This window comes from Chiloscyllium punctatum, chromosome 3 (assembly GCF_047496795.1).
Source record: "Chiloscyllium punctatum isolate Juve2018m chromosome 3, sChiPun1.3, whole genome shotgun sequence".
NCBI lineage: Eukaryota > Metazoa > Chordata > Chondrichthyes > Orectolobiformes > Hemiscylliidae > Chiloscyllium > Chiloscyllium punctatum.
Genome location: NC_092741.1, coordinates 26,332,216 through 26,356,165, shown reverse-complemented (window position 1 = coordinate 26,356,165; position 23,950 = coordinate 26,332,216). Strand labels below are relative to the sequence as shown.

At 52.0% G+C, this 23,950-nt stretch overlaps 14 non-coding genes and 1 pseudogene across 14 annotated transcripts; all 15 read left to right on the top strand.

The window, feature by feature from the left end:
- The first annotated feature begins 322 nt into the window (after nucleotides 1–322).
- LOC140471814 (5S ribosomal RNA) lies at nucleotides 323–431 on the top strand (annotated as a pseudogene).
- Nucleotides 432–1,946: 1,515 nt separating this feature from the next.
- Nucleotides 1,947–2,065, top strand: LOC140475814 (5S ribosomal RNA). The gene has a single exon (XR_011960301.1). It is a non-coding gene; the product is annotated as a 5S ribosomal RNA (ribosomal RNA).
- A 1,515-nt stretch (nucleotides 2,066–3,580) lies between these two features.
- Nucleotides 3,581–3,699, top strand: LOC140468536 (5S ribosomal RNA). The gene has a single exon (XR_011955683.1). It is a non-coding gene; the product is annotated as a 5S ribosomal RNA (ribosomal RNA).
- A 1,513-nt stretch (nucleotides 3,700–5,212) lies between these two features.
- LOC140469121 (5S ribosomal RNA) lies at nucleotides 5,213–5,331 on the top strand. The gene has a single exon (XR_011955965.1). It is a non-coding gene; the product is annotated as a 5S ribosomal RNA (ribosomal RNA).
- Nucleotides 5,332–6,846: 1,515 nt separating this feature from the next.
- LOC140475559 (5S ribosomal RNA) lies at nucleotides 6,847–6,965 on the top strand. The gene has a single exon (XR_011960081.1). It is a non-coding gene; the product is annotated as a 5S ribosomal RNA (ribosomal RNA).
- A 1,511-nt stretch (nucleotides 6,966–8,476) lies between these two features.
- LOC140470646 (5S ribosomal RNA) lies at nucleotides 8,477–8,595 on the top strand. The gene has a single exon (XR_011956593.1). It is a non-coding gene; the product is annotated as a 5S ribosomal RNA (ribosomal RNA).
- A 1,515-nt stretch (nucleotides 8,596–10,110) lies between these two features.
- Nucleotides 10,111–10,229, top strand: LOC140475758 (5S ribosomal RNA). The gene has a single exon (XR_011960248.1). It is a non-coding gene; the product is annotated as a 5S ribosomal RNA (ribosomal RNA).
- Nucleotides 10,230–11,744: 1,515 nt separating this feature from the next.
- On the top strand, nucleotides 11,745–11,863 carry LOC140469116 (5S ribosomal RNA). The gene has a single exon (XR_011955964.1). It is a non-coding gene; the product is annotated as a 5S ribosomal RNA (ribosomal RNA).
- A 1,515-nt stretch (nucleotides 11,864–13,378) lies between these two features.
- Nucleotides 13,379–13,497, top strand: LOC140469112 (5S ribosomal RNA). Its single transcript, XR_011955960.1, has one exon. It is a non-coding gene; the product is annotated as a 5S ribosomal RNA (ribosomal RNA).
- A 1,515-nt stretch (nucleotides 13,498–15,012) lies between these two features.
- On the top strand, nucleotides 15,013–15,131 carry LOC140469025 (5S ribosomal RNA). Its single transcript, XR_011955924.1, has one exon. It is a non-coding gene; the product is annotated as a 5S ribosomal RNA (ribosomal RNA).
- A 1,513-nt stretch (nucleotides 15,132–16,644) lies between these two features.
- On the top strand, nucleotides 16,645–16,763 carry LOC140473810 (5S ribosomal RNA). Its single transcript, XR_011958645.1, has one exon. It is a non-coding gene; the product is annotated as a 5S ribosomal RNA (ribosomal RNA).
- A 1,515-nt stretch (nucleotides 16,764–18,278) lies between these two features.
- On the top strand, nucleotides 18,279–18,397 carry LOC140474068 (5S ribosomal RNA). Its single transcript, XR_011958817.1, has one exon. It is a non-coding gene; the product is annotated as a 5S ribosomal RNA (ribosomal RNA).
- Nucleotides 18,398–19,912: 1,515 nt separating this feature from the next.
- On the top strand, nucleotides 19,913–20,031 carry LOC140469106 (5S ribosomal RNA). The gene has a single exon (XR_011955959.1). It is a non-coding gene; the product is annotated as a 5S ribosomal RNA (ribosomal RNA).
- Nucleotides 20,032–21,546: 1,515 nt separating this feature from the next.
- LOC140468182 (5S ribosomal RNA) lies at nucleotides 21,547–21,665 on the top strand. The gene has a single exon (XR_011955610.1). It is a non-coding gene; the product is annotated as a 5S ribosomal RNA (ribosomal RNA).
- A 1,513-nt stretch (nucleotides 21,666–23,178) lies between these two features.
- Nucleotides 23,179–23,297, top strand: LOC140473799 (5S ribosomal RNA). Its single transcript, XR_011958636.1, has one exon. It is a non-coding gene; the product is annotated as a 5S ribosomal RNA (ribosomal RNA).
- The last annotated feature ends 653 nt before the right edge of the window (nucleotides 23,298–23,950 follow it).

Genomic DNA, 23,950 nt, shown 5'->3' with positions numbered 1-23,950 from the left:
GATCCCTGCGGTACCCCACTGGTCACTGCCTGCCATTCCGAAATGGAGGCGTGGAGGAGTGTGGAAGGATGAGAGAATGCAGGCTGCAGCCCTATGAAGCAGGGGGAGGTCTTGCAGTCGGCCTGTGTGGGGATGTGGGAGACGACAGGAGCCTGGTGGGCAAGGGCTAGCTGGAGGGAGGGAGGGAGGGAAGCACGCACGGAGGAGGAAGAGCAAAGAGAAAAGAGAGAAAAAAAAAACAAAGGGGATCAAGAGAAAGAGCAGCAAAGAAAATGTGGCTGGCCAGCACGCCTTGAAGTGGGGAGAAAAGGCAGGGGCCAGCGCCTACGGCCATACTAGTCTGAAAACGCCTGATCTCGGAAGCTAAGCAGACTCAGGCCTGGTTAGTACTTGGATGGGAGACCGCCTGGGAATACCAGGTGCAGTAGGCTTTTTCCGCCAGCAGGGGCTGCTCAAGTCACCCCTCTGCACTCGTGTTGGGCCACGCACGCAATGCAGCGACAGGTTATTTTTGCTGCCGCTGCAGGCAGGAGACAGGGAGGGGAGGAGAGCGGAGCGCTGCCAAAATCAGCAAGAAAGAGGGAAAGAAAGGGATTGGGGCTGCACGCTGTCTGCGGCTGGCAGTCAGGAAAGGAGGGCAATAGACAATAGGTGCAGGAGTTGGCCATTCTGCCCTTGGAGCCTGCACCACCATTCAATATGATCATGGCTGATCATCCTTAATCAGTATCCTGTTCCTGCCTTATCTCCATAAGCCTTGATTCCACTATCCTTGAGAGCTCTGTCCAACTCTTTCTTCAATGAATCCAGAGACTGGGCCTCCACTGCCCTCTGGGGCAGAGCATTCCACACAGCCACCACTCTCTGGGTGAAGACGTTTCTCCTCATCTCTGTCCTAAACGGTCTACCCCGTATTTTTAAGCTGTGTCCTCTGTTTCGGCACTCACGTTTCCTGCCGCCAGAGTGTCCAATCCTTTGATAATCTTATATGTCTCAACCAGATCCCCTCTCAGTCTTCTAAACTCAAGGGTACACGAGCCCAGTCGCTCCAGTCTTTCAGTGTAAGGTAATCCCGCCATTCCAGGAATTGACCTCGTCAACCTACGCTGCACTCCCTCAATAGCCGGAATGTCTCTCCTCAAATTTGGAGACCAGAACTGCACACAGTACTCCAGGTGTGGTCTCACCAGGGCCCTGTACACCTGCAGAAGAACCTCTTTGCTTCTGTACTCGATCCCTCTTGTTATGAAGGCCAGCATGCTATTAGCCTTCTTCACTACCTGCTGTACCTGCATGCTTACCTTCATTGAGTGGTGTACAAGAACCCCCAGATCTCTCGGTACTGTCCCTTGACCGAAATTGATTCCATTTAGGTAGTAATCTGCCTTCGTGTTCTTGCCACCAAAGTGGATAAGCATCCATTTATCCACATTAAAGTGCATCTGCCATGCATCTGACCACTCACCTAACTTGTCCAGGTCACCCGGTAATCTCCTAACATCCTCATCACATTTCACCCTGCCACCCAGCTCAGTATCATCAGCAAATTTGCTAATGTTATTGGTAATAGCATCTTCTATATCATGAACATATATTGTAAAAAGCTGCGGTCCCAGTACTGATCCCTGCGGTACCCCACTGGTCACTGCCTGCCATTCCGAAATGGAGGCGTGGAGGAGTGTGGAAGGATGAGAGAATGCAGGCTGCAGCCCTATGAAGCAGGGGGAGGTCTTGCAGTCGGCCTGTGTGGGGATGTGGGAGACGACAGGAGCCTGGTGGGCAAGGGCTAGCTGGAGGGAGGGAGGGAGGGAGGGAAGCACGCACGGAGGAGGAAGAGCAAAGAGAAAAGAGAGAAAAAAAAAACAAAGGGGATCAAGAGAAAGAGCAGCAAAGAAAATGTGGCTGGCCAGCACGCCTTGAAGTGGGGAGAAAAGGCAGGGGCCAGTGCCTACGGCCATACTAGTCTGAAAGCGCCCGATCTCGTCTGATCTCGGAAGCTAAGCAGACTCAGGCCTGGTTAGTACTTGGATGGGAGACCGCCTGGGAATACCAGGTGCAGTAGGCTTTTTCCGCCAGCAGGGGCTGCTCAAGTCACCCCTCTGCACTCGTGTTGGGCCACGCACGCAATGCAGCGACAGGTTATTTTTGCTGCCGCTGCAGGCAGGAGACAGGGAGGGGAGGAGAGCGGAGCGCTGCCAAAATCAGCAAGAAAGAGGGAAAGAAAGGGATTGGGGCTGCACGCTGTCTGCGGCTGGCAGTCAGGAAAGGAGGGCAATAGACAATAGGTGCAGGAGTTGGCCATTCTGCCCTTGGAGCCTGCACCACCATTCAATATGATCATGGCTGATCATCCTTAATCAGTATCCTGTTCCTGCCTTATCTCCATAAGCCTTGATTCCACTATCCTTGAGAGCTCTGTCCAACTCTTTCTTCAATGAATCCAGAGACTGGGCCTCCACTGCCCTCTGGGGCAGAGCATTCCACACAGCCACCACTCTCTGGGTGAAGACGTTTCTCCTCATCTCTGTCCTAAACGGTCTACCCCGTATTTTTAAGCTGTGTCCTCTGTTTCGGCACTCACGTTTCCTGCCGCCAGAGTGTCCAATCCTTTGATAATCTTATATGTCTCAACCAGATCCCCTCTCAGTCTTCTAAACTCAAGGGTACACAAGCCCAGTCGCTCCAGTCTTTCAGTGTAAGGTAATCCCGCCATTCCAGGAATTGACCTCGTCAACCTACGCTGCACTCCCTCAATAGCCGGAATGTCTCTCCTCAAATTTGGAGACCAGAACTGCACACAGTACTCCAGGTGTGGTCTCACCAGGGCCCTGTACACCTGCAGAAGAACCTCTTTGCTTCTGTACTCGATCCCTCTTGTTATGAAGGCCAGCATGCTATTAGCCTTCTTCACTACCTGCTGTACCTGCATGCTTACCTTCATTGAGTGGTGTACAAGAACCCCCAGATCTCTCGGTACTGTCCCTTGACCGAAATTGATTCCATTTAGGTAGTAATCTGCCTTCGTGTTCTTGCCACCAAAGTGGATAAGCATCCATTTATCCACATTAAAGTGCATCTGCCATGCATCTGACCACTCACCTAACTTGTCCAGGTCACCCGGTAATCTCCTAACATCCTCATCACATTTCACCCTGCCACCCAGCTCAGTATCATCAGCAAATTTGCTAATGTTATTGCTAATAGCATCTTCTATATCATGAACATATATTGTAAAAAGCTGCGGTCCCAGTACTGATCCCTGCGGTACCCCACTGGTCACTGCCTGCCATTCCGAAATGGAGGCGTGGAGGAGTGTGGAAGGATGAGAGAATGCAGGCTGCAGCCCTATGAAGCAGGGGGAGGTCTTGCAGTCGGCCTGTGTGGGGATGGGGGAGACGACAGGAGCCTGGTGGGCAAGGGCTAGCTGGAGGGAGGGAGGGAGGGAGGGAAGCACGCACGGAGGAGGAAGAGCAAAGAGAAAAGAGAGAAAAAAAAAACAAAGGGGATCAAGAGAAAGAGCAGCAAAGAAAATGTGGCTGGCCAGCACGCCTTGAAGTGGGGAGAAAAGGCAGGGGCCAGCGCCTACGGCCATACTAGTCTGAAAACGCCCGATCTCGTCTGATCTCGGAAGCTAAGCCGACTCAGGCCTGGTTAGTACTTGGATGGGAGACCGCCTGGGAATACCAGGTGCAGTAGGCTTTTTCCGCCAGCAGGGGCTGCTCAAGTCACCCCTCTGCACTCGTGTTGGGCCACGCACGCAATGCAGCGACAGGTTATTTTTGCTGCCGCTGCAGGCAGGAGACAGGGAGGGGAGGAGAGCGGAGCGCTGCCAAAATCAGCAAGAAAGAGGGAAAGAAAGGGATTGGGGCTGCACGCTGTCTGCGGCTGGCAGTCAGGAAAGGAGGACAATAGACAATAGGTGCAGGAGTTGGCCATTCTGCCCTTGGAGCCTGCACCACCATTCAATATGATCATGGCTGATCATCCTTAATCAGTATCCTGTTCCTGCCTTATCTCCATAAGCCTTGATTCCACTATCCTTGAGAGCTCTGTCCAACTCTTTCTTCAATGAATCCAGAGACTGGGCCTCCACTGCCCTCTGGGGCAGAGCATTCCACACAGCCACCACTCTCTGGGTGAAGACGTTTCTCCTCATCTCTGTCCTAAACGGTCTACCCCGTATTTTTAAGCTGTGTCCTCTGTTTCGGCACTCACGTTTCCTGCCGCCAGAGTGTCCAATCCTTTGATAATCTTATATGTCTCAACCAGATCCCCTCTCAGTCTTCTAAACTCAAGGGTACACGAGCCCAGTCGCTCCAGTCTTTCAGTGTAAGGTAATCCCGCCATTCCAGGAATTGACCTCGTCAACCTACGCTGCACTCCCTCAATAGCCGGAATGTCTCTCCTCAAATTTGGAGACCAGAACTGCACACAGTACTCCAGGTGTGGTCTCACCAGGGCCCTGTACACCTGCAGAAGAACCTCTTTGCTTCTGTACTCGATCCCTCTTGTTATGAAGGCCAGCATGCTATTAGCCTTCTTCACTACCTGCTGTACCTGCATGCTTACCTTCATTGAGTGGTGTACAAGAACCCCCAGATCTCTCGGTACTGTCCCTTGACCGAAATTGATTCCATTTAGGTAGTAATCTGCCTTCCTGTTCTTGCCACCAAAGTGGATAAGCATCCATTTATCCACATTAAAGTGCATCTGCCATGCATCTGACCACTCACCTAACTTGTCCAGGTCACCCGGTAATCTCCTAACATCCTCATCACATTTCACCCTGCCACCCAGCTCAGTATCATCAGCAAATTTGCTAATGTTATTGCTAATAGCATCTTCTATATCATGAACATATATTGTAAAAAGCTGCGGTCCCAGTACTGATCCCTGCGGTACCCCACAGGTCACTGCCTGCCATTCCGAAATGGAGGCGTGGAGGAGTGTGGAAGGATGAGAGAATGCAGGCTGCAGCCCTATGAAGCAGGGGGAGGTCTTGCAGTCGGCCTGTGTGGGGATGTGGGAGACGACAGGAGCCTGGTGGGCAAGGGCTAGCTGGAGGGAGGGAGGGAGGGAGGGAAGCACGCACGGAGGAGGAAGAGCAAAGAGAAAAGAGAGAAAAAAAACAAAGGGGATCAAGAGAAAGAGCAGCAAAGAAAATGTGGCTGGCCAGCACGCCTTGAAGTGGGGAGAAAAGGCAGGGGCCAGCGCCTACGGCCATACTAGTCTGAAAACGCCCGATCTCGTCTGATCTCGGAAGCTTAGCAGACTCAGGCCTGGTTAGTACTTGGATGGGAGACCGCCTGGGAATACCAGGTGCAGTAGGCTTTTTCCGCCAGCAGGGGCTGCTCAAGTCACCCCTCTGCACTCGTGTTGGGCCACGCACGCAATGCAGCGACAGGTTATTTTTGCTGCCGCTGCAGGCAGGAGACAGGGAGGGGAGGAGAGCGGAGCGCTGCCAAAATCAGCAAGAAAGAGGGAAAGAAAGGGATTGGGGCTGCACGCTGTCTGCGGCTGGCAGTCAGGAAAGGAGGGCAATAGACAATAGGTGCAGGAGTTGGCCATTCTGCCCTTGGAGCCTGCACCACCATTCAATATGATCATGGCTGATCATCCTTAATCAGTATCCTGTTCCTGCCTTATCTCCATAAGCCTTGATTCCACTATCCTTGAGAGCTCTGTCCAACTCTTTCTTCAATGAATCCAGAGACTGGGCCTCCACTGCCCTCTGGGGCAGAGCATTCCACACAGCCACCACTCTCTGGGTGAAGACGTTTCTCCTCATCTCTGTCCTAAACGGTCTACCCCGTATTTTTAAGCTGTGTCCTCTGTTTCGGCACTCACGTTTCCTGCCGCCAGAGTGTCCAATCCTTTGATAATCTTATATGTCTCAACCAGATCCCCTCTCAGTCTTCTAAACTCAAGGGTACACGAGCCCAGTCGCTCCAGTCTTTCAGTGTAAGGTAATCCCGCCATTCCAGGAATTGACCTCGTCAACCTACGCTGCACTCCCTCAATAGCCGGAATGTCTCTCCTCAAATTTGGAGACCAGAACTGCACACAGTACTCCAGGTGTGGTCTCACCAGGGCCCTGTACACCTGCAGAAGAACCTCTTTGCTTCTGTACTCGATCCCTCTTGTTATGAAGGCCAGCATGCTATTAGCCTTCTTCACTACCTGCTGTACCTACATGCTTACCTTCATTGAGTGGTGTACAAGAACCCCCAGATCTCTCGGTACTGTCCCTTGACCGAAATTGATTCCATTTAGGTAGTAATCTGCCTTCGTGTTCTTGCCACCAAAGTGGATAAGCATCCATTTATCCACATTAAAGTGCATCTGCCATGCATCTGACCACTCACCTAACTTGTCCAGGTCACCCGGTAATCTCCTAACATCCTCATCACATTTCACCCTGCCACCCAGCTCAGTATCATCAGCAAATTTGCTAATGTTATTGGTAATAGCATCTTCTATATCATGAACATATATTGTAAAAAGCTGCGGTCCCAGTACTGATCCCTGCGGTACCCCACTGGTCACTGCCTGCCATTCCGAAATGGAGGCGTGGAGGAGTGTGGAAGGATGAGAGAATGCAGGCTGCAGCCCTATGAAGCAGGGGGAGGTCTTGCAGTCGGCCTGTGTGGGGATGTGGGAGACGACAGGAGCCTGGTGGGCAAGGGCTAGCTGGAGGGAGGGAGGGAGGGAGGGAAGCATGCACGGAGGAGGAAGAGCAAAGAGAAAAGAGAGAAAAAAAAACCAAAGGGGATCAAGAGAAAGAGCAGCAAAGAAAATGTGGCTGGCCAGCACGCCTTGAAGTGGGGAGAAAAGGCAGGGGCCAGCGCCTACGGCCATACTAGTCTGAAAACGCCCGATCTCGTCTGATCTCGGAAGTTAAGCAGACTCAGGCCTGGTTAGTACTTGGATGGGAGACCGCCTGGGAATACCAGGTGCAGTAGGCTTTTTCCGCCAGCAGGGGCTGCTCAAGTCACCCCTCTGCACTCGTGTTGGGCCACGCACGCAATGCAGCGACAGGTTATTTTTGCTGCCGCTGCAGGCAGGAGACAGGGAGGGGAGGAGAGCGGAGCGCTGCCAAAATCAGCAAGAAAGAGGGAAAGAAAGGGATTGGGGCTGCACGCTGTCTGCGGCTGGCAGTCAGGAAAGGAGGACAATAGACAATAGGTGCAGGAGTTGGCCATTCTGCCCTTGGAGCCTGCACCACCATTCAATATGATCATGGCTGATCATCCTTAATCAGTATCCTGTTCCTGCCTTATCTCCATAAGCCTTGATTCCACTATCCTTGAGAGCTCTGTCCAACTCTTTCTTCAATGAATCCAGAGACTGGGCCTCCACTGCCCTCTGGGGCAGAGCATTCCACACAGCCACCACTCTCTGGGTGAAGACGTTTCTCCTCATCTCTGTCCTAAACGGTCTACCCCGTATTTTTAAGCTGTGTCCTCTGTTTCGGCACTCACGTTTCCTGCCGCCAGAGTGTCCAATCCTTTGATAATCTTATATGTCTCAACCAGATCCCCTCTCAGTCTTCTAAACTCAAGGGTACACGAGCCCAGTCGCTCCAGTCTTTCAGTGTAAGGTAATCCCGCCATTCCAGGAATTGACCTTGTCAACCTACGCTGCACTCCCTCAATAGCCGGAATGTCTCTCCTCAAATTTGGAGACCAGAACTGCACACAGTACTCCAGGTGTGGTCTCACCAGGGCCCTGTACACCTGCAGAAGAACCTCTTTGCTTCTGTACTCGATCCCTCTTGTTATGAAGGCCAGCATGCTATTAGCCTTCTTCACTACCTGCTGTACCTGCATGCTTACCTTCATTGAGTGGTGTACAAGAACCCCCAGATCTCTCGGTACTGTCCCTTGACCGAAATTGATTCCATTTAGGTAGTAATCTGCCTTCCTGTTCTTGCCACCAAAGTGGATAAGCATCCATTTATCCACATTAAAGTGCATCTGCCATGCATCTGACCACTCACCTAACTTGTCCAGGTCACCCGGTAATCTCCTAACATCCTCATCACATTTCACCCTGCCACCCAGCTCAGTATCATCAGCAAATTTGCTAATGTTATTGCTAATAGCATCTTCTATATCATGAACATATATTGTAAAAAGCTGCGGTCCCAGTACTGATCCCTGCGGTACCCCACTGGTCACTGCCTGCCATTCCGAAATGGAGGCGTGGAGGAGTGTGGAAGGATGAGAGAATGCAGGCTGCAGCCCTATGAAGCAGGGGGAGGTCTTGCAGTCGGCCTGTGTGGGGATGTGGGAGACGACAGGAGCCTGGTGGGCAAGGGCTAGCTGGAGGGAGGGAGGGAGGGAAGCACGCACGGAGGAGGAAGAGCAAAGAGAAAAGAGAGAAAAAAAAAACAAAGGGGATCAAGAGAAAGAGCAGCAAAGAAAATGTGGCTGGCCAGCACGCCTTGAAGTGGGGAGAAAAGGCAGGGGCCTGCGCCTACGGCCATACTAGTCTGGAAACGCCCGATCTTGTCTGATCTCGGAAGCTAAGCAGACTCAGGCCTGGTTAGTACTTGGATGGGAGACCGCCTGGGAATACCATGTGCAGTAGGCTTTTTCCGCCAGCAGGGGCTGCTCAAGTCACCCCTCTGCACTCGTGTTGGGCCACGCACGCAATGCAGCGACAGGTTATTTTTGCTGCCGCTGCAGGCAGGAGACAGGGAGGGGAGGAGAGCGGAGCGCTGCCAAAATCAGCAAGAAAGAGGGAAAGAAAGGGATTGGGGCTGCACGCTGTCTGCGGCTGGCAGTCAGGAAAGGAGGACAATAGACAATAGGTGCAGGAGTTGGCCATTCTGCCCTTGGAGCCTGCACCACCATTCAATATGATCATGGCTGATCATCCTTAATCAGTATCCTGTTCCTGCCTTATCTCCATAAGCCTTGATTCCACTATCCTTGAGAGCTCTGTCCAACTCTTTCTTCAATGAATCCAGAGACTGGGCCTCCACTGCCCTCTGGGGCAGAGCATTCCACACAGCCACCACTCTCTGGGTGAAGACGTTTCTCCTCATCTCTGTCCTAAACGGTCTACCCCGTATTTTTAAGCTGTGTCCTCTGTTTCGGCACTCACGTTTCCTGCCGCCAGAGTGTCCAATCCTTTGATAATCTTATATGTCTCAACCAGATCCCCTCTCAGTCTTCTAAACTCAAGGGTACACAAGCCCAGTCGCTCCAGTCTTTCAGTGTAAGGTAATCCCGCCATTCCAGGAATTGACCTCGTCAACCTACGCTGCACTCCCTCAATAGCCGGAATGTCTCTCCTCAAATTTGGAGACCAGAACTGCACACAGTACTCCAGGTGTGGTCTCACCAGGGCCCTGTACACCTGCAGAAGAACCTCTTTGCTTCTGTACTCGATCCCTCTTGTTATGAAGGCCAGCATGCTATTAGCCTTCTTCACTACCTGCTGTACCTGCATGCTTACCTTCATTGAGTGGTGTACAAGAACCCCCAGATCTCTCGGTACTGTCCCTTGACCGAAATTGATTCCATTTAGGTAGTAATCTGCCTTCGTGTTCTTGCCACCAAAGTGGATAAGCATCCATTTATCCACATTAAAGTGCATCTGCCATGCATCTGACCACTCACCTAACTTGTCCAGGTCACCCGGTAATCTCCTAACATCCTCATCACATTTCACCCTGCCACCCAGCTCAGTATCATCAGCAAATTTGCTAATGTTATTGCTAATAGCATCTTCTATATCATGAACATATATTGTAAAAAGCTGCGGTCCCAGTACTGATCCCTGCGGTACCCCACTGGTCACTGCCTGCCATTCCGAAATGGAGGCGTGGAGGAGTGTGGAAGGATGAGAGAATGCAGGCTGCAGCCCTATGAAGCAGGGGGAGGTCTTGCAGTCGGCCTGTGTGGGGATGGGGGAGACGACAGGAGCCTGGTGGGCAAGGGCTAGCTGGAGGGAGGGAGGGAGGGAGGGAAGCACGCACGGAGGAGGAAGAGCAAAGAGAAAAGAGAGAAAAAAAAAACAAAGGGGATCAAGAGAAAGAGCAGCAAAGAAAATGTGGCTGGCCAGCACGCCTTGAAGTGGGGAGAAAAGGCAGGGGCCAGCGCCTATGGCCATACTAGTCTGAAAACGCCCGATCTCGTCTGATCTCGGAAGCTAAGCAGACTCAGGCCTGGTTAGTACTTGGATGGGAGACCGCCTGGGAATACCAGGTGCAGTAGGCTTTTTCCGCCAGCAGGGGCTGCTCAAGTCACCCCTCTGCACTCGTGTTGGGCCACGCACGCAATGCAGCGACAGGTTATTTTTGCTGCCGCTGCAGGCAGGAGACAGGGAGGGGAGGAGAGCGGAGCGCTGCCAAAATCAGCAAGAAAGAGGGAAAGAAAGGGATTGGGGCTGCACGCTGTCTGCGGCTGGCAGTCAGGAAAGGAGGACAATAGACAATAGGTGCAGGAGTTGGCCATTCTGCCCTTGGAGCCTGCACCACCATTCAATATGATCATGGCTGATCATCCTTAATCAGTATCCTGTTCCTGCCTTATCTCCATAAGCCTTGATTCCACTATCCTTGAGAGCTCTGTCCAACTCTTTCTTCAATGAATCCAGAGACTGGGCCTCCACTGCCCTCTGGGGCAGAGCATTCCACACAGCCACCACTCTCTGGGTGAAGACGTTTCTCCTCATCTCTGTCCTAAACGGTCTACCCCGTATTTTTAAGCTGTGTCCTCTGTTTCGGCACTCACGTTTCCTGCCGCCAGAGTGTCCAATCCTTTGATAATCTTATATGTCTCAACCAGATCCCCTCTCAGTCTTCTAAACTCAAGGGTACACGAGCCCAGTCGCTCCAGTCTTTCAGTGTAAGGTAATCCCGCCATTCCAGGAATTGACCTCGTCAACCTACGCTGCACTCCCTCAATAGCCGGAATGTCTCTCCTCAAATTTGGAGACCAGAACTGCACACAGTACTCCAGGTGTGGTCTCACCAGGGCCCTGTACACCTGCAGAAGAACCTCTTTGCTTCTGTACTCGATCCCTCTTGTTATGAAGGCCAGCATGCTATTAGCCTTCTTCACTACCTGCTGTACCTGCATGCTTACCTTCATTGAGTGGTGTACAAGAACCCCCAGATCTCTCGGTACTGTCCCTTGACCGAAATTGATTCCATTTAGGTAGTAATCTGCCTTCGTGTTCTTGCCACCAAAGTGGATAAGCATCCATTTATCCACATTAAAGTGCATCTGCCATGCATCTGACCACTCACCTAACTTGTCCAGGTCACCCGGTAATCTCCTAACATCCTCATCACATTTCACCCTGCCACCCAGCTCAGTATCATCAGCAAATTTGCTAATGTTATTGCTAATAGCATCTTCTATATCATGAACATATATTGTAAAAAGCTGCGGTCCCAGTACTGATCCCTGCGGTACCCCACAGGTCACTGCCTGCCATTCCGAAATGGAGGCGTGGAGGAGTGTGGAAGGATGAGAGAATGCAGGCTGCAGCCCTATGAAGCAGGGGGAGGTCTTGCAGTCGGCCTGTGTGGGGATGTGGGAGACGACAGGAGCCTGGTGGGCAAGGGCTAGCTGGAGGGAGGGAGGGAGGGAGGGAAGCACGCACGGAGGAGGAAGAGCAAAGAGAAAAGAGAGAAAAAAAAACCAAAGGGGATCAAGAGAAAGAGCAGCAAAGAAAATGTGGCTGGCCAGCACGCCTTGAAGTGGGGAGAAAAGGCAGGGGCCAGCGCCTACGGCCATACTAGTCTGAAAACGCCCGATCTCGTCTGATCTCGGAAGCTTAGCAGACTCAGGCCTGGTTAGTACTTGGATGGGAGACCGCCTGGGAATACCAGGTGCAGTAGGCTTTTTCCGCCAGCAGGGGCTGCTCAAGTCACCCCTCTGCACTCGTGTTGGGCCACGCACGCAATGCAGCGACAGGTTATTTTTGCTGCCGCTGCAGGCAGGTGACAGGGAGGGGAGGAGAGCGGAGCGCTGCCAAAATCAGCAAGAAAGAGGGAAAGAAAGGGATTGGGGCTGCACGCTGTCTGCGGCTGGCAGTCAGGAAAGGAGGGCAATAGACAATAGGTGCAGGAGTTGGCCATTCTGCCCTTGGAGCCTGCACCACCATTCAATATGATCATGGCTGATCATCCTTAATCAGTATCCTGTTCCTGCCTTATCTCCATAAGCCTTGATTCCACTATCCTTGAGAGCTCTGTCCAACTCTTTCTTCAATGAATCCAGAGACTGGGCCTCCACTGCCCTCTGGGGCAGAGCATTCCACACAGCCACCACTCTCTGGGTGAAGACGTTTCTCCTCATCTCTGTCCTAAACGGTCTACCCCGTATTTTTAAGCTGTGTCCTCTGTTTCGGCACTCACGTTTCCTGCCGCCAGAGTGTCCAATCCTTTGATAATCTTATATGTCTCAACCAGATCCCCTCTCAGTCTTCTAAACTCAAGGGTACACGAGCCCAGTCGCTCCAGTCTTTCAGTGTAAGGTAATCCCGCCATTCCAGGAATTGACCTCGTCAACCTACGCTGCACTCCCTCAATAGCCGGAATGTCGCTCCTCAAATTTGGAGACCAGAACTGCACACAGTACTCCAGGTGTGGTCTCACCAGGGCCCTGTACACCTGCAGAAGAACCTCTTTGCTTCTGTACTCGATCCCTCTTGTTATGAAGGCCAGCATGCTATTAGCCTTCTTCACTACCTGCTGTACCTGCATGCTTACCTTCATTGAGTGGTGTACAAGAACCCCCAGATCTCTCGGTACTGTCCCTTGACCGAAATTGATTCCATTTAGGTAGTAATCTGCCTTCCTGTTCTTGCCACCAAAGTGGATAAGCATCCATTTATCCACATTAAAGTGCATCTGCCATGCATCTGACCACTCACCTAACTTGTCCAGGTCACCCGGTAATCTCCTAACATCCTCATCACATTTCACCCTGCCACCCAGCTCAGTATCATCAGCAAATTTGCTAATGTTATTGCTAATAGCATCTTCTATATCATGAACATATATTGTAAAAAGCTGCGGTCCCAGTACTGATCCCTGCGGTACCCCACTGGTCACTGCCTGCCATTCCGAAATGGAGGCGTGGAGGAGTGTGGAAGGATGAGAGAATGCAGGCTGCAGCCCTATGAAGCAGGGGGAGGTCTTGCAGTCGGCCTGTGTGGGGATGTGGGAGACGACAGGAGCCTGGTGGGCAAGGGCTAGCTGGAGGGAGGGAGGGAGGGAGGGAAGCACGCACGGAGGAGGAAGAGCAAAGAGAAAAGAGAGAAAAAAAAACCAAAGGGGATCAAGAGAAAGAGCAGCAAAGAAAATGTGGCTGGCCAGCACGCCTTGAAGTGGGGAGAAAAGGCAGGGGCCAGCGCCTACGGCCATACTAGTCTGAAAACGCCCGATCTCGTCTGATCTCGGAAGCTTAGCAGACTCAGGCCTGGTTAGTACTTGGATGGGAGACCGCCTGGGAATACCAGGTGCAGTAGGCTTTTTCCGCCAGCAGGGGCTGCTCAAGTCACCCCTCTGCACTCGTGTTGGGCCACGCACGCAATGCAGCGACAGGTTATTTTTGCTGCCGCTGCAGGCAGGAGACAGGGAGGGGAGGAGAGCGGAGCGCTGCCAAAATCAGCAAGAAAGAGGGAAAGAAAGGGATTGGGGCTGCACGCTGTCTGCGGCTGGCAGTCAGGAAAGGAGGGCAATAGACAATAGGTGCAGGAGTTGGCCATTCTGCCCTTGGAGCCTGCACCACCATTCAATATGATCATGGCTGATCATCCTTAATCAGTATCCTGTTCCTGCCTTATCTCCATAAGCCTTGATTCCACTATCCTTGAGAGCTCTGTCCAACTCTTTCTTCAATGAATCCAGAGACTGGGCCTCCACTGCCCTCTGGGGCAGAGCATTCCACACAGCCATCACTCTCTGGTTGAAGACGTTTCTCCTCATCTCTGTCCTAAACGGTCTACCCCGTATTTTTAAGCTGTGTCCTCTGTTTCGGCACTCACGTTTCCTGCCGCCAGAGTGTCCAATCCTTTGATAATCTTATATGTCTCAACCAGATCCCCTCTCAGTCTTCTAAACTCAAGGGTACACGAGCCCAGTCGCTCCAGTCTTTCAGTGTAAGGTAATCCCGCCATTCCAGGAATTGACCTCGTCAACCTACGCTGCACTCCCTCAATAGCCGGAATGTCTCTCCTCAAATTTGGAGACCAGAACTGCACACAGTACTCCAGGTGTGGTCTCACCAGGGCCCTGTACACCTGCAGAAGAACCTCTTTGCTTCTGTACTCGATCCCTCTTGTTATGAAGGCCAGCATGCTATTAGCCTTCTTCACTACCTGCTGTACCTGCATGCTTACCTTCATTGAGTGGTGTACAAGAACCCCCAGATCTCTCGGTACTGTCCCTTGACCGAAATTGATTCCATTTAGGTAGTAATCTGCCTTCGTGTTCTTGCCACCAAAGTGGATAAGCATCCATTTATCCACATTAAAGTGCATCTGCCATGCATCTGACCACTCACCTAACTTGTCCAGGTCACCCGGTAATCTCCTAACATCCTCATCACATTTCACCCTGCCACCCAGCTCAGTATCATCAGCAAATTTGCTAATGTTATTGCTAATAGCATCTTCTATATCATGAACATATATTGTAAAAAGCTGCGGTCCCAGTACTGATCCCTGCGGTACCCCACTGGTCACTGCCTGCCATTCCGAAATGGAGGCGTGGAGGAGTGTGGAAGGATGAGAGAATGCAGGCTGCAGCCCTATGAAGCAGGGGGAGGTCTTGCAGTCGGCCTGTGTGGGGATGTGGGAGACGACAGGAGCCTGGTGGGCAAGGGCTAGCTGGAGGGAGGGAGGGAGGGAGGGAAGCACGCACGGAGGAGGAAGAGCAAAGAGAAAAGAGAGAAAAAAAAAACAAAGGGAATCAAGAGAAAGAGCAGCAAAGAAAATGTGGCTGGCCAGCACGCCTTGAAGTGGGGAGAAAAGGCAGGGGCCAGCGCCTACGGCCATACTAGTCTGAAATCGCCCGATCTCGTCTGATCTCGGAAGCTAAGCAGACTCAGGCCAGGTTAGTACTTGGATGGGAGACCGCCTGGGAATACCAGGTGCAGTCGGCTTATTCCGCCAGCAGGGGCTGCTCAAGTCACCCCTCTGCACTCGTGTTGGGCCACGCACGCAATGCAGCGACAGGTTATTTTTGCTGCCGCTGCAGGCAGGTGACAGGGAGGGGAGGAGAGCGGAGCGCTGCCAAAATCAGCAAGAAAGAGGGAAAGAAAGGGATTGGGGCTGCACGCTGTCTGCGGCTGGCAGTCAGGAAAGGAGGGCAATAGACAATAGGTGCAGGAGTTGGCCATTCTGCCCTTGGAGCCTGCACCACCATTCAATATGATCATGGCTGATCATCCTTAATCAGTATCCTGTTCCTGCCTTATCTCCATAAGCCTTGATTCCACTATCCTTGAGAGCTCTGTCCAACTCTTTCTTCAATGAATCCAGAGACTGGGCCTCCACTGCCCTCTGGGGCAGAGCATTCCACACAGCCACCACTCTCTGGGTGAAGACGTTTCTCCTCATCTCTGTCCTAAACGGTCTACCCCGTATTTTTAAGCTGTGTCCTCTGTTTCGGCACTCACGTTTCCTGCCGCCAGAGTGTCCAATCCTTTGATAATCTTATATGTCTCAACCAGATCCCCTCTCAGTCTTCTAAACTCAAGGGTACACGAGCCCAGTCGCTCCAGTCTTTCAGTGTAAGGTAATCCCGCCATTCCAGGAATTGACCTCGTCAACCTACGCTGCACTCCCTCAATAGCCGGAATGTCTCTCCTCAAATTTGGAGACCAGAACTGCACACAGTACTCCAGGTGTGGTCTCACCAGGGCCCTGTACACCTGCAGAAGAACCTCTTTGCTTCTGTACTCGATCCCTCTTGTTATGAAGGCCAGCATGCTATTAGCCTTCTTCACTACCTGCTGTACCTGCATGCTTACCTTCATTGAGTGGTGTACAAGAACCCCCAGATCTCTCGGTACTGTCCCTTGACCGAAATTGATTCCATTTAGGTAGTAATCTGCCTTCCTGTTCTTGCCACCAAAGTGGATAAGCATCCATTTATCCACATTAAAGTGCATCTGCCATGCATCTGACCACTCACCTAACTTGTCCAGGTCACCCGGTAATCTCCTAACATCCTCATCACATTTCACCCTGCCACCCAGCTCAGTATCATCAGCAAATTTGCTAATGTTATTGGTAATAGCATCTTCTATATCATGAACATATATTGTAAAAAGCTGCGGTCCCAGTACTGATCCCTGCGGTACCCCACTGGTCACTGCCTGCCATTCCGAAATGGAGGCGTGGAGGAGTGTGGAAGGATGAGAGAATGCAGGCTGCAGCCCTATGAAGCAGGGGGAGGTCTTGCAGTCGGCCTGTGTGGGGATGTGGGAGACGACAGGAGCCTGGTGGGCAAGGGCTAGCTGGAGGGAGGGAGGGAGGGAGGGAAGCACGCACGGAGGAGGAAGAGCAAAGAGAAAAGAGAGAAAAAAAACAAAGGGGATCAAGAGAAAGAGCAGCAAAGAAAATGTGGCTGGCCAGCACGCCTTGAAGTGGGGAGAAAAGGCAGGGGCCAGCGCCTACGGCCATACTAGTCTGAAAACGCCCGATCTCGTCTGATCTCGGAAGCTAAGCAGACTCAGGCCTGGTTAGTACTTGGATGGGAGACCGCCTGGGAATACCAGGTGCAGTAGGCTATTTCCGCCAGCAGGGGCTGCTCAAGTCACCCCTCTGCACTCGTGTTGGGCCACGCACGCAATGCAGCGACAGGTTATTTTTGCTGCCGCTGCAGGCAGGAGACAGGGAGGGGAGGAGAGCGGAGCGCTGCCAAAATCAGCAAGAAAGAGGGAAAGAAAGGGATTGGGGCTGCACGCTGTCTGCGGCTGGCAGTCAGGAAAGGAGGGCAATAGACAATAGGTGCAGGAGTTGGCCATTCTGCCCTTGGAGCCTGCACCACCATTCAATATGATCATGGCTGATCATCCTTAATCAGTATCCTGTTCCTGCCTTATCTCCATAAGCCTTGATTCCACTATCCTTGAGAGCTCTGTCCAACTCTTTCTTCAATGAATCCAGAGACTGGGCCTCCACTGCCCTCTGGGGCAGAGCATTCCACACAGCCACCACTCTCTGGGTGAAGACGTTTCTCCTCATCTCTGTCCTAAACGGTCTACCCCGTATTTTTAAGCTGTGTCCTCTGTTTCGGCACTCACGTTTCCTGCCGCCAGAGTGTCCAATCCTTTGATAATCTTATATGTCTCAACCAGATCCCCTCTCAGTCTTCTAAACTCAAGGGTACACGAGCCCAGTCGCTCCAGTCTTTCAGTGTAAGGTAATCCCGCCATTCCAGGAATTGACCTCGTCAACCTACGCTGCACTCCCTCAATAGCCGGAATGTCTCTCCTCAAATTTGGAGACCAGAACTGCACACAGTACTCCAGGTGTGGTCTCACCAGGGCCCTGTACACCTGCAGAAGAACCTCTTTGCTTCTGTACTCGATCCCTCTTGTTATGAAGGCCAGCATGCCATTAGCCTTCTTCACTACCTGCTGTACCTGCATGCTTACCTTCATTGAGTGGTGTACAAGAACCCCCAGATCTCTCGGTACTGTCCCTTGACCGAAATTGATTCCATTTAGGTAGTAATCTGCCTTCGTGTTCTTGCCACCAAAGTGGATAAGCATCCATTTATCCACATTAAAGTGCATCTGCCATGCATCTGACCACTCACCTAACTTGTCCAGGTCACCCGGTAATCTCCTAACATCCTCATCACATTTCACCCTGCCACCCAGCTCAGTATCATCAGCAAATTTGCTAATGTTATTGCTAATAGCATCTTCTATATCATGAACATATATTGTAAAAAGCTGCGGTCCCAGTACTGATCCCTGCGGTACCCCACTGGTCACTGCCTGCCATTCCGAAATGGAGGCGTGGAGGAGTGTGGAAGGATGAGAGAATGCAGGCTGCAGCCCTATGAAGCAGGGGGAGGTCTTGCAGTCGGCCTGTGTGGGGATGGGGGAGACGACAGGAGCCTGGTGGGCAAGGGCTAGCTGGAGGGAGGGAGGGAGGGAGGGAAGCACGCACGGAGGAGGAAGAGCAAAGAGAAAAGAGAGAAAAAAAAAACAAAGGGGATCAAGAGAAAGAGCAGCAAAGAAAATGTGGCTGGCCAGCACGCCTTGAAGTGGGGAGAAAAGGCAGGGGCCAGCGCCTACGGCCATACTAGTCTGAAAACACCCGATCTCGTCTGATCTCGGAAGCTAAGCAGACTCAGGCCTGGTTAGTACTTGGATGGGAGACCGCCTGGGAATACCAGGTGCAGTAGGCTTTTTCCGCCAGCAGGGGCTGCTCAAGTCACCCCTCTGCACTCGTGTTGGGCCACGCACGCAATGCAGCGACAGGTTATTTTTGCTGCCGCTGCAGGCAGGAGACAGGGAGGGGAGGAGAGCGGAGCGCTGCCAAAATCAGCAAGAAAGAGGGAAAGAAAGGGATTGGGGCTGCACGCTGTCTGCGGCTGGCAGTCAGGAAAGGAGGACAATAGACAATAGGTGCAGGAGTTGGCCATTCTGCCCTTGGAGCCTGCACCACCATTCAATATGATCATGGCTGATCATCCTTAATCAGTATCCTGTTCCTGCCTTATCTCCATAAGCCTTGATTCCACTATCCTTGAGAGCTCTGTCCAACTCTTTCTTCAATGAATCCAGAGACTGGGCCTCCACTGCCCTCTGGGGCAGAGCATTCCACACAGCCACCACTCTCTGGGTGAAGACGTTTCTCCTCATCTCTGTCCTAAACGGTCTACCCCGTATTTTTAAGCTGTGTCCTCTGTTTCGGCACTCACGTTTCCTGCCGCCAGAGTGTCCAATCCTTTGATAATCTTATATGTCTCAACCAGATCCCCTCTCAGTCTTCTAAACTCAAGGGTACACGAGCCCAGTCGCTCCAGTCTTTCAGTGTAAGGTAATCCCGCCATTCCAGGAATTGACCTCGTCAACCTACGCTGCACTCCCTCAATAGCCGGAATGTCTCTCCTCAAATTTGGAGACCAGAACTGCACACAGTACTCCAGGTGTGGTCTCACCAGGGCCCTGTACACCTGCAGAAGAACCTCTTTGCTTCTGTACTCGATCCCTCTTGTTATGAAGGCCAGCATGCTATTAGCCTTCTTCACTACCTGCTGTACCTGCATGCTTACCTTCATTGAGTGGTGTACAAGAACCCCCAGATCTCTCGGTACTGTCCCTTGACCGAAATTGATTCCATTTAGGTAGTAATCTGCCTTCGTGTTCTTGCCACCAAAGTGGATAAGCATCCATTTATCCACATTAAAGTGCATCTGCCATGCATCTGACCACTCACCTAACTTGTCCAGGTCACCCGGTAATCTCCTAACATCCTCATCACATTTCACCCTGCCACCCAGCTCAGTATCATCAGCAAATTTGCTAATGTTATTGCTAATAGCATCTTCTATATCATGAACATATATTGTAAAAAGCTGCGGTCCCAGTACTGATCCCTGCGGTACCCCACTGGTCACTGCCTGCCATTCCGAAATGGAGGCGTGGAGGAGTGTGGAAGGATGAGAGAATGCAGGCTGCAGCCCTATGAAGCAGGGGGAGGTCTTGCAGTCGGCCTGTGTGGGGATGTGGGAGACGACAGGAGCCTGGTGGGCAAGGGCTAGCTGGAGGGAGGGAGGGAGGGAGGGAAGCACGCACGGAGGAGGAAGAGCAAAGAGAAAAGAGAGAAAAAAAAACCAAAGGGGATCAAGAGAAAGAGCAGCAAAGAAAATGTGGCTGGCCAGCACGCCTTGAAGTGGGGAGAAAAGGCAGGGGCCAGCGCCTACGGCCATACTAGTCTGAAAACGCCCGATCTCGTCTGATCTCGGAAGCTTAGCAGACTCAGGCCTGGTTAGTACTTGGATGGGAGACCGCCTGGGAATACCAGGTGCAGTAGGCTTTTTCCGCCAGCAGGGGCTGCTCAAGTCACCCCTCTGCACTCGTGTTGGGCCACGCACGCAATGCAGCGACAGGTTATTTTTGCTGCCGCTGCAGGCAGGAGACAGGGAGGGGAGGAGAGCGGAGCGCTGCCAAAATCAGCAAGAAAGAGGGAAAGAAAGGGATTGGGGCTGCACGCTGTCTGCGGCTGGCAGTCAGGAAAGGAGGGCAATAGACAATAGGTGCAGGAGTTGGCCATTCTGCCCTTGGAGCCTGCACCACCATTCAATATGATCATGGCTGATCATCCTTAATCAGTATCCTGTTCCTGCCTTATCTCCATAAGCCTTGATTCCACTATCCTTGAGAGCTCTGTCCAACTCTTTCTTCAATGAATCCAGAGACTGGGCCTCCACTGCCCTCTGGGGCAGAGCATTCCACACAGCCATCACTCTCTGGTTGAAGACGTTTCTCCTCATCTCTGTCCTAAACGGTCTACCCCGTATTTTTAAGCTGTGTCCTCTGTTTCGGCACTCACGTTTCCTGCCGCCAGAGTGTCCAATCCTTTGATAATCTTATATGTCTCAACCAGATCCCCTCTCAGTCTTCTAAACTCAAGGGTACACGAGCCCAGTCGCTCCAGTCTTTCAGTGTAAGGTAATCCCGCCATTCCAGGAATTGACCTCGTCAACCTACGCTGCACTCCCTCAATAGCCGGAATGTCTCTCCTCAAATTTGGAGACCAGAACTGCACACAGTACTCCAGGTGTGGTCTCACCAGGGCCCTGTACACCTGCAGAAGAACCTCTTTGCTTCTGTACTCGATCCCTCTTGTTATGAAGGCCAGCATGCTATTAGCCTTCTTCACTACCTGCTGTACCTGCATGCTTACCTTCATTGAGTGGTGTACAAGAACCCCCAGATCTCTCGGTACTGTCCCTTGACCGAAATTGATTCCATTTAGGTAGTAATCTGCCTTCGTGTTCTTGCCACCAAAGTGGATAAGCATCCATTTATCCACATTAAAGTGCATCTGCCATGCATCTGACCACTCACCTAACTTGTCCAGGTCACCCGGTAATCTCCTAACATCCTCATCACATTTCACCCTGCCACCCAGCTCAGTATCATCAGCAAATTTGCTAATGTTATTGCTAATAGCATCTTCTATATCATGAACATATATTGTAAAAAGCTGCGGTCCCAGTACTGATCCCTGCGGTACCCCACTGGTCACTGCCTGCCATTCCGAAATGGAGGCGTGGAGGAGTGTGGAAGGATGAGAGAATGCAGGCTGCAGCCCTATGAAGCAGGGGGAGGTCTTGCAGTCGGCCTGTGTGGGGATGTGGGAGACGACAGGAGCCTGGTGGGCAAGGGCTAGCTGGAGGGAGGGAGGGAGGGAGGGAAGCACGCACGGAGGAGGAAGAGCAAAGAGAAAAGAGAGAAAAAAAAAACAAAGGGAATCAAGAGAAAGAGCAGCAAAGAAAATGTGGCTGGCCAGCACGCCTTGAAGTGGGGAGAAAAGGCAGGGGCCAGCGCCTACGGCCATACTAGTCTGAAATCGCCCGATCTCATCTGATCTCGGAAGCTAAGCAGACTCAGGCCAGGTTAGTACTTGGATGGGAGACCGCCTGGGAATACCAGGTGCAGTCGGCTTATTCCGCCAGCAGGGGCTGCTCAAGTCACCCCTCTGCACTCGTGTTGGGCCACGCACGCAATGCAGCGACAGGTTATTTTTGCTGCCGCTGCAGGCAGGTGACAGGGAGGGGAGGAGAGCGGAGCGCTGCCAAAATCAGCAAGAAAGAGGGAAAGAAAGGGATTGGGGCTGCACGCTGTCTGCGGCTGGCAGTCAGGAAAGGAGGGCAATAGACAATAGGTGCAGGAGTTGGCCATTCTGCCCTTGGAGCCTGCACCACCATTCAATATGATCATGGCTGATCATCCTTAATCAGTATCCTGTTCCTGCCTTATCTCCATAAGCCTTGATTCCACTATCCTTGAGAGCTCTGTCCAACTCTTTCTTCAATGAATCCAGAGACTGGGCCTCCACTGCCCTCTGGGGCAGAGCATTCCACACAGCCACCACTCTCTGGGTGAAGACGTTTCTCCTCATCTCTGTCCTAAACGGTCTACCCCGTATTTTTAAGCTGTGTCCTCTGTTTCGGCACTCACGTTTCCTGCCGCCAGAGTGTCCAATCCTTTGATAATCTTATATGTCTCAACCAGATCCCCTCTCAGTCTTCTAAACTCAAGGGTACACGAGCCCAGTCGCTCCAGTCTTTCAGTGTAAGGTAATCCCGCCATTCCAGGAATTGACCTCGTCAACCTACGCTGCACTCCCTCAATAGCCGGAATGTCTCTCCTCAAATTTGGAGACCAGAACTGCACACAGTACTCCAGGTGTGGTCTCACCAGGGCCCTGTACACCTGCAGAAGAACCTCTTTGCTTCTGTACTCGATCCCTCTTGTTATGAAGGCCAGCATGCTATTAGCCTTCTTCACTACCTGCTGTACCTGCATGCTTACCTTCATTGAGTGGTGTACAAGAACCCCCAGATCTCTCGGTACTGTCCCTTGACCGAAATTGATTCCATTTAGGTAGTAATCTGCCTTCCTGTTCTTGCCACCAAAGTGGATAAGCATCCATTTATCCACATTAAAGTGCATCTGCCATGCATCTGACCACTCACCTAACTTGTCCAGGTCACCCGGTAATCTCCTAACATCCTCATCACATTTCACCCTGCCACCCAGCTCAGTATCATCAGCAAATTTGCTAATGTTATTGGTAATAGCATCTTCTATATCATGAACATATATTGTAAAAAGCTGCGGTCCCAGTACTGATCCCTGCGGTACCCCACTGGTCACTGCCTGCCATTCCGAAATGGAGGCGTGGAGGAGTGTGGAAGGATGAGAGAATGCAGGCTGCAGCCCTATGAAGCAGGGGGAGGTCTTGCAGTCGGCCTGTGTGGGGATGTGGGAGACGACAGGAGCCTGGTGGGCAAGGGCTAGCTGGAGGGAGGGAGGGAGGGAGGGAAGCACGCACGGAGGAGGAAGAGCAAAGAGAAAAGAGAGAAAAAAAACAAAGGGGATCAAGAGAAAGAGCAGCAAAGAAAATGTGGCTGGCCAGCACGCCTTGAAGTGGGGAGAAAAGGCAGGGGCCAGCGCCTACGGCCATACTAGTCTGAAAACGCCCGATCTCGTCTGATCTCGGAAGCTAAGCAGACTCAGGCCTGGTTAGTACTTGGATGGGAGACCGCCTGGGAATACCAGGTGCAGTAGGCTTTTTCCGCCAGCAGGGGCTGCTCAAGTCACCCCTCTGCACTCGTGTTGGGCCACGCACGCAATGCAGCGACAGGTTACTTTTGCTGCCGCTGCAGGCAGGAGACAGGGAGGGGAGGAGAGCGGAGCGCTGCCAAAATCAGCAAGAAAGAGGGAAAGAAAGGGATTGGGGCTGCACGCTGTCTGCGGCTGGCAGTCAGGAAAGGAGGGCAATAGACAATAGGTGCAGGAGTTGGCCATTCTGCCCTTGGAGCCTGCACCACCATTCAATATGATCATGGCTGATCATCCTTAATCAGTATCCTGTTCCTGCCTTATCTCCATAAGCCTTGATTCCACTATCCTTGAGAGCTCTGTCCAACTCTTTCTTCAATGAATCCAGAGACTGGGCCTCCACTGCCCTCTGGGGCAGAGCATTCCACACAGCCACCACTCTCTGGGTGAAGACGTTTCTCCTCATCTCTGTCCTAAACGGTCTACCCCGTATTTTTAAGCTGTGTCCTCTGTTTCGGCACTCACGTTTCCTGCCGCCAGAGTGTCCAATCCTTTGATAATCTTATATGTCTCAACCAGATCCCCTCTCAGTCTTCTAAACTCAAGGGTACACGAGCCCAGTCGCTCCAGTCTTTCAGTGTAAGGTAATCCCGCCATTCCAG